The sequence below is a fragment of the Egretta garzetta genome, unplaced genomic scaffold (assembly GCF_000687185.1).
Source record: "Egretta garzetta isolate BGI_Z169 unplaced genomic scaffold, ASM68718v1 scaffold41, whole genome shotgun sequence".
Lineage (NCBI taxonomy): Eukaryota > Metazoa > Chordata > Aves > Pelecaniformes > Ardeidae > Egretta > Egretta garzetta.
Window position 1 is genome coordinate 1,603,253 of NW_009258755.1, and position 9,164 is coordinate 1,612,416.

Consider the following 9,164-nt stretch of genomic DNA (forward strand, 5'->3'; position numbering starts at 1 on the left):
ACCCCGTCCCTTCGCCCCGACGGCGGGCAGGGCTGGGGAGCGGCCCCCGAGGGCCGGGGGCGAACCTGGGAAGCGGAGTTGCAAAAGGGAACATTTCAAACGGAGCGGATTGCAGAGGGGCAGGGAGAGAGGCCGGGACGAGGTGTGTGCGAGCGTGCATGCGTGTGCGTGCGTGTGTTACACTGCCAGACACGCAAGCCTGTGACTCGTCTGCAGCCAGCTGTTTGAGTGTCATCAAAATTAGATGTATACACTGAGCAGGGGAGCCAAAAGGAAAATTCAGATGAGGAAATCAACACACACACACACACACACACATAAACCCACCCTGTTGTCGAAGGCACTGGAAGGCAAATAGTGTTTGGAGTTGCTTGTACACAGGCATACAACGCTGACAGATGACAGCAGCGCTCTTGGCTGAAGAGAAATGCGCTGCCTTTGTCTCACATGCTGCGCACACACACGCACATTCCTCCTTCTTCCTGCTCTGGCTGCTGTTTCTGTAGGACAAAGCAAACCATCCTTTACGGGCATCATCTTACCCCCCCCTCTTTTTGCTTTCTATTTTTTTCTGCTCTTCTCCCTCACGCCCCCCCCATGAGTGGTTGCTCTTTATTTTGGTGTCAGAAAGCTGAGGGACAGGATTAGCACCTATTTCAGCATCTCTGATTCTGTCCACCTCACAGCAGCAGCCGGGCCCAGGCTGTGAATGCTCAGCAGGCTTTTGCTTAGCATTTTGTACCCTTGTTAGCTTTGAAGGGGCGCTGTCCTTTCCTAGCAAACGCCAGGCTTACTGGTTCACGTCTCCCCCTCCAGCAGGGCTGAGAACATCCCTGTCGGCTGTGTGTGCCACCCCTCTCCCGTTTCCAGTGGGTCGGCTGCTCACCTACGGCAGCGAGGACTGTCTGGTTATGCCCCAGGCTTATGCTCCCTGTTGAGCCTCAGCTCCTCAAAGTCTGGTTTGTAGGGTGGCAACACTTATCAATAAGGATTAGACAGGCTAGCACTCGTTTTCAAGCCTCATTTTATGGCTTCAGTCATTTGTGACAGGACTTTTCAGCCCATAGCTTGCTCATATCCCGTGTCCAGCACAGTATGCTTAACATGCCTATCCTCTCCCTACGTGCCTGACGCTTTGCAATATGTCACTGGACGTCCTTCTCAGCAGTGTCATGTTGTAGCACAGGGAATGAATGAAACCACCCCTTGTTATCTTACAGGAGCTGGATTCAAATTTGGGAGATTTGGGAGCTTAGCAGAGAAACCCTAGAAGGGGTGCCACTCGGATTTTTTTTGACATGGCTTTCTATGCTGCTTTGGAGACCTTTTCCAAAGCTTACAGAAACCCAGGATCTCTGTGTAGTTGCTTGATTCATTTTCATCCATACTTGGTAAAATTAGACCTTCTGGTAAGTGCCGCAGGTGTAGGCTGAAGGGGATGTCACATTTTTCAAAAAACAGGTACAGCACAACAGTGCTGCCAGTGTTGGAGCATCACAGCCCGCCTGCTGCTCTCGCCTGGAACGCAGGCAGGTGTCACACCTCCTGTCCGGCACGGTGTGGAGGGACCCATCCCTCATCCTGTGAGTACCGGCAGTGTTTGTGCTCGCCCCTTCGGGGAGCCTCTGTCATGCTTGTCAAGTGACTGCTGCTCCCGTGTCTCACTCGCCTTCCTTGCTGCCAGTCCATCCCCCAAGATACGAAATGCTCGGCTTAAAGTGTTCACGCCTCGCCACCGCCTGTGGCCTTCCAATGTTTCTGAAGGAGAAGGGGGAGAAACGATGCCAGAATGACCCTGAATTACCAGTGTATTGTGGTTTTGTTACAAGAGAGAGTGCCTCTTCTTACTTTTGTTTGTTGGGCACAACATAGTTGTAAAGAAGCCTACTGAAGAAGGCGAGGTAAATGTGTATTGCTTCGGCTTTGCTCTCCTCTCACACATGGTTTCGTGGCCATCCAGTACGAGGATCTGCAGTTGATCTGCTCCTGGGTTTTGGTATCGTTGCTGAACTACACATTGCTGAAAAGGTAAGATGCACACCATAGGTACCCACCTGCGTCTGGTCTCACGCCATTCCTTACAGCAAACCATTTTCTCTTTCTGCTCTCTCTGGCAGTCCCTGCCCCGGTGCGGGTGGCCCACGGCCGCAGTCCCTCGGGGTGCTTGTGCCCCTTTGCCACAGAGGCCCTTGGAGCGCATCTCCTGTTCTGTAGCTGCCAGGTTTTTTTTTGGTGAGAAGGTTTGGGAAGGGGTGCTGCGTGTGCTTTGAAGTTTGGGGGTGAGATTTTGGGGCGCAACAGTTAGGTATTGGCATGTGGTGGGGCTGTCCTGCTACCTGGCCTTCAGAACCAGCTGGAAATGGCTGTGACTGGCCCTGGGCAGCTCATTCCTGCCTCAGTGGTGGCCGCCCAGCACCCCACTGCCACCGCCCTGCCTCCTTGCCTGTGGCCTCCTCACCCATGGCTGGGAGATGTACGAAAGCCACACAGGAGCGAGGGGTATCACGAACTCCCATCCCTGCTGGCAGTGGGAGGGGGAGAAGGAGGGAAAAATCCTGCCTGGCCTAGGGAGGGCCCGCTCCCGGGCTGAAGGGACAGCCCTGCCACTGCCTTGGTCTATGGCGGGAGGAGGTGGGTTGTGGCCAGCATCAAGCCCGGTTTCAGTGCCCATGGAGCTGGCTGAAAGGAAGGGAAATGGAGCTTAAAAGCAGCTCTGCTGCTTAGTTGTTCAGGCCGAGTAACCCCTGTCGCTGTGAGGGGAGGCTCCGGCCCTGATGCCCCTGCCCTGCCGGGAAGGCCTTGCTGCCCTGGCACCAGCCCCTCGGCCACGCTCCCTCCACCCCAAAGCGGCTGCCAGCTGGTCGGACCGCTGGTCAGGCTGTGTCCCAGCCTTTGGAAAGTTTCAGTACTTTGGAAAGGTTAAAGTATTAAGCATCATTTTGGGAAATTGCTCGAGGAAGGGCAAAGGCGGCGGCACCCGGCGGGTCCTTCTTCGTCTGGGAGTGTGGCCAAGCTCGCTTACTCACTGTAATATACCGTGTCAAAGAGCTGGCTCCTTATTAGACACTGCTTTTAAAAAATGTTTCACTTGGAAACATAATGGTAAATTTTCTTCACCAGTTGAGGGCTGCTTCTCTAATTTATTTTTTTTTTCCCCCTTTCACTACTTTTATATGAAGCCATTCTGACATCCCCCATCAGAGAAAATGTTGAAGGCTTTTAGAAAAATATTTATTCTGATGGAATTTATGACGTGATCTGCTATTCAAATTTATGGTTAGCTTAATGTGGTAGGTTAGATAAAATGGCTCTTGATGACATCGTGGCAATCGCATAAAGCCATACTTTCAGGCATGTTTGGACAGCTTATCAAAAAGTGTTTGGAAACAGAATGTGGGTATAATAAAATGCAGAATAGAGTTGGAAAGATCGCCAGGTTAAAAAAAACATACAACCCAACCCAAACCCTAAACTAAAAGACAAGTTTATAGGTACGCTATAGGAGTGTCTTCACTTCCCCCAGGCTGAAGAGACACTGGCTTTGAGGTCGGACTTGAAGAGGACAGGTATGATGTACTTAGTGCTTCTTTCTGGGAATCATGGGAAAAAAAAGCATTCAGTGTGTTCAAACCACTCCAGTAGACCAAAAAGGAGGAGACGCCGCAAGCAGGTTTCTCTTCCACATTTCTCTCCTTTCAGGACCCTTGCTTTGCAGGAGAGCAGCGTGCCTGCTGGTTCTGGAGCATTGTACCACCCTGCTGAGTGCAGGCACGGCTTGGTGCAGCGAGGAGCAGGCTCCTTTCCAATTGCTTTTGCTGATGGTATTGATGATACAGTCTCATGAGGACAGCATACCACGTAAAACAGTTCTCCATTCAGCCGGGCCATCCCTGCGCCATCAACCCTAACTAGCTATGCCTCATGGACTATCATGGAATGCCTGTTTATGGAGTGGCTCGTGGTAATTACAGCTATTGATCTCACACCTGAACTCTTTCCTTAGCAGCGTATCTCACTTTTTCTGTCTGCTGTCTGCTGGCCTTGTTTTGCAGGCTGGTACCATCCTGGGCAGGGTTTACTCATGCCACCATTTCTGGGGATAAGAGCCACGCTGCTTTCCCCTGTTTAGCATCACGCTATTTAAATGAATATATTCCCCATGCACCCTTTCAGAAGAAAAGAAAGAGGCTTTTTAAATTCGGCAGACAAAAGTTGCTGGGGACAGGAGGAGATTTTTCTGCAGCTGATTTCTCTCTCTCTGCCTGCTACTGAGCAGCTATAGCTGATTTTGGTTATTGCTTTCCCTCCTGATTTCTGAGACCAAACATTTTCACACAGCCCATTTGTCTTTAATTTATTTTCCTTTTTGCCTCAGAGCACTGGGAACACAAGGGGCCACGAAGACTTTGTGGCAACCACCTTGCCATGAAAACGAAAGCCTGAATTAAAGCAGGGAGGCACAGAAAACACGGCGCAATAAGAACAGCCAGGAAGTTATTTCTGTCTTCTCAGATTTTAAAAGCTACTGAACATACCTGTGATTATAAGTGAGCTGTAGGTCAACAAAAATGGCTGTTAGTGCTTTCATTATAATCTCAATTGTTGGGAGTTTACATAGCACAAACATTTGCTTTGTGGTGAAAGTACAGTATGTAAGCCTTTTGATCTGCAAGCAGTGAAAAAAAAGCCTCCAACTTTTTTGCTTTGTTTTCATTCCCTCCAAACACACTTTACAAACTGGGTTACAGCAGGAGCGATCTGATGTTTGAGCTATAAAACATGGCATGAATATAGATGACATTGGCCACTCCCACTTTGCTTGGTTTGGGAGAAAAATCCTTTTAAAAGGCACGATAAGATCTCTTCTGAGTGTGCTCAGTAGCAGACTGCACCGTCTCTGCAAAGAGATGAGAAGCCTGAAATATGGGCTTTGCCTCATGTATAGCCCTGCGATGAGTAATAGGCAGAGACACTCCCTCTGCTGCTCTGAGACCCGCGAGAGGGCAGAGAGAGGCTCAAAACATGGTGAGCGTGAAGATTTTGAGATTCTTCAGTTCACACAGGGCAAGGGAGCAAGGAAAAGTCTCCAGTTGCTTTTCTTTTTTCTTTTTTTTCAGTTGAAAGCTGAAGAAAAGCTCCTTTTCTCCCACAGAAAAGAAGGGCAGCCCACTTGTGGCTTCTCCAGGCCTTCCTAAAGAAATCAGCAATGAAATGCTGAACAGCTGGGCTCCTTCTTGGCACTTCACAGGCAGCAGGGAGAGAGAAAAAGATTTCCAGATACAAAAGCAGGAGCCACAGCTGCTGCTATGGCAGAAGTTTTGCTGGGAACAAGCAGGTAGGGAGCTCTGTAGTGCTTGGACAGGCTGAAACAGCAGCAGTGGGCGCAGAAACAGGCATGATGGGCAGCAGCATCACTGCCTGCCGAACTCTGTCTCTGCCTGGTACCTGAAAAGGCCAGGCAACGTCAGTTCACATGCAGTGAAGGCTGTGGCTGCCCAGTCTGTATCAAATGCCAGACTGTTTCTTCAGAAAACCTGCCTGTGGGTTTTCCTAATCTACTGAAGCAAAACAAAACATAACATGTTCCACTTTTGGGCTGTTTGTCATGCCTGCTGAGCTATGGTACAAAGATAAAGTAATCCTGTATTTGGAAATGATATGAGAATACAACAGTATGGCATCTTTAAGTCATTTAGGCATTCCTTCAGGTTTTTTTGTGCTTGACTTTGAAGGATGAACTACAGAGTTGATTATGATCTTCCTATTCCAGCACCCTGCCAGAGGACTCACTTTTTGAGACGCTTTCCTTGTTTCTCTGGTCTCTTTCTCCCACACCAGCTCTCTACACTTTTACTCCAGCTTTCCATTCTGGGGATGTTTACACACAGCTTATACAAGGACTAGAATTTAGCCTTAAGCATTTTTCTAGAGATACAGAAAACTTACCCTTTGCGGAACCTCACCTTCCCCCAGATGGTGTTATTTGGGGGATACCCCCTAGGTAACTACCAAAAAAACATAGGGATGCTGAAACTTCTCAAGCTTAGAGATTTTTTTTTTTAACATGTGACTTTTTTTAATAGAGGAAAAATATTTTGCCTTTCTCTTCTGATAAGTTACTAGCTTATCAAAAGTTGACTTTTTTTTTCTAGAATGCTTCTTCAACACAGAAAAGTGCTGCCTTCCCAGTTAAAATTTAGCATTGTTACAGGCAACTAAAAATACTGGTCTTATAACAGGCAGTGTGAGGGAACTGTGAGTACGAGAAGAAAACACACCCAGGAGTAATCAACAGCGCCATTTCCATAACTCTGAACACCTGTTAACCCCAGCCAGGTGTTGGCACTTTAAATACCAGCTCTGAGAGGACTGTTTCTGTTGGGATAGAGGGTCTGTTCATCTTGGGAAGTTAAGGATTTAGAAAGGCTTTGCTCCATCCCTAAAATATATTGCAGAGGAAGGTTTTGGGGTTTTTTTGTTTGTTTGTTTGTTTGTTTGTTTTGTTTTAGCTATTTGTTTTTTAATTTTCTTTTTCCATTTCTTTCCTATCCTTAAGAGTAGTGTAAGTGTGCACACATATGGGGGTGTGTGTGTGTGTATTTACCAGAAAAATCTGATAGTCTTGGGTGTTTAGATAGATTTGATGTTTGCTGGAAGCTTTTTCTCTTCTATTGAGGTAATGTTTAAAGTTACTCATACTTCTTAATTATTTCTAATAATGAGCAGAATTAGGTTTTGAGTTCATATCCAGAAAAGGACTTTAAAGCTAAGTAGCTTAGTTCAGGCAGGTATGCTGTGGATACCTTAACTTCACAGAACTGATGTCTTGGCCTATTTCTCTGTCTCTCAGGTGGCTTCACTGTGTGGATGGTCAAGTTAGTTCATGTCTTCTAGTAGCTGTGTGTACAAGATGGAGGAGACCAGACTGTCCTTGCTGGTGGGGTGCCAACTATGTTTTCTGACTGGGAGTTAGGAAGAACCCATGTGCTTCAGGAGTGGGCTATGCTGACCTACAGTCAAGAGGATTTTACCTGTGAGTGATGAGGTAGGTGGACTGTTCTAAGCTAACAGTATTTCTACTGTGCATTAAACTTCTGCTTTTCTATAGTCTCACAACCTCCCTCAGTCCTAGATTTGGCAGTTTCTGTGTGTACCCGAGACACTGTTTCCTACTTTCTGCTATTGTTTCATTAGCTCTCTAGTTGGCATAAAATTTCCAAGGAAAGGTGGCACCTGAGATTTTTAGGGTGCCTTTTGTTTCTGCTCTTTGGTACAACAGCCCTTTGTTCTTCCTTTTTTTTTTTTTTTTTTTTCTTTTTTCCTGCAAGAAAAGAAGGCAAACTAGACCTCCTCCCCCACCATCTCCTGGCTTTGTTGTTAGGGTCTCTGATACTGTACTGAGCGTATCCAAATTGCTGCATTTCTGACTTAATAATGTTAATACTTTGAATATATGTAAATGAATACATGAGGGAATTGTGCTCTATTCTTATAACAAAGCAAGGAACTGAAAAAAATTAACTTGCTTTATCCTTCTGTATAGTATCCCTATCTTAAATATGTCAAACCCTTCACTGTTCTCTTCCTAAAGGTTAGACAGTCCCAGTTTTAGCAGTAACATAGGAGATGGTGTTTCTGGGCAAAGTAAACCTGAATTTTAGTGTATTAGGGAATTTCAAGCTTATATTAGCAGGCTACTATTTAAAATATCTTTAGCAAAGCTTGGAGCTCTAAATCATTGAGCTGTTGTATTCATTAGGGGTATTACACAATAGCTTCAGTTCCAAGTATTTTACAACTGTTTTTTGGGATTAAAGCCTGTCTGCATGTTCTTGCTGAATAAAAGAAACTGATTGTGCTAATTCAACACACACTGTTTGAAAATCATTTTGTTTGGTGTATAGGCTGGAATATCAATTGGGTATCTGGAGGCTGCTGCATCTTTGATGGGGGTTTGTTAAATGTACCTGTAATGTAGATATTAAAATGTACCCTTCAGTTCTGTAAACAGTCTGACCCGAGGGGAAGGAGGGAAACGTAATAATAAGAATACATTTAGAAGTGTCAAAATTAATGCTCAGGTGCTTAATGTCTGGCAGTGGTACTGCTGATACAATCTGTACATGTGCTTAGCGTTCTTATTAGTGTCAATAAAATAAAGATACTCTGGAGTGACACAATTACAAAATTTACTCTTTCTAATCATCTGGTTAAAATAACAATGCTACTTTTACTTTGTCATCCTAGCTGATCTTTATGTGTGAAAGTGTTGAAATAAGAGGCCAATGTTTTCTTCTATCTGCAGAGTAGAAATACCTTTTTTTGATAGATTGCAGCTGTGAACTCGAACTGGAGAAGAATGCAAGTGATTTGGAGGCAAAATTAGACCATAATTAGAACACAGATTCCTCCTCCCCCCCCCCCCCCCCCCCCCCTCTCAGTCCTAGTCTATATGACTGATTTTGGGAAGACTCAATGGGGATTTTCAGATTTGTGTTAATGTATATGACCTAACAGCACACTAGCTTCTCTATCATTGTTTGAAATATCAGATGGTTTCTGGCCTACCAAGACTGTTTTAAGACTGAGGTGCTTTGGTTCACATGCAAATGGAAGCTGTCAACTGTTCAGCAGAACCAGGATGCTTTCAGCTCCCTGGCTGAAGGCTGCCATATACTTTCAGCATGTTCTTGTCTGCCTGAAAAAGTTCACAGCTGGTTAGTCAAATGACATGGAAGGACTTTTATCTTTCATGATGCAGATGGTGCTAACTTAGTGACTTAGAAGTTGGGGAGAATGAGCATGATGAGATGCAAGGAGGAGCTAAATGTTAACTGAAGCTCCCAAAATGCCAGGTTTGGAGGCTTCTATAAGTTTGGATTCAAAATTGGAGGGGAAGGGCTCCTGTTTCCTCTTCTGAAGTGGAATTCTCTTTTAGGTATCCAATTATGAGTAGACCAGTGAAGTAGCCCCTTGCTCATTCCCCATAGTGTGTCTAAATATTTGACTTGATGCAGTTTTAGAGGTAGTTTTCTTTGGAGGTTGTTCTCTGCTCTTCCTGGAAGACAAGGTTTTTTTGTACTGGCTCAAAGAGGGTGCCTAAAATTGCCAGTTGCCTTTGAAGCTCCTTGGTTTTTTTTGCAAGTAGTACCTATAGCTGTTGT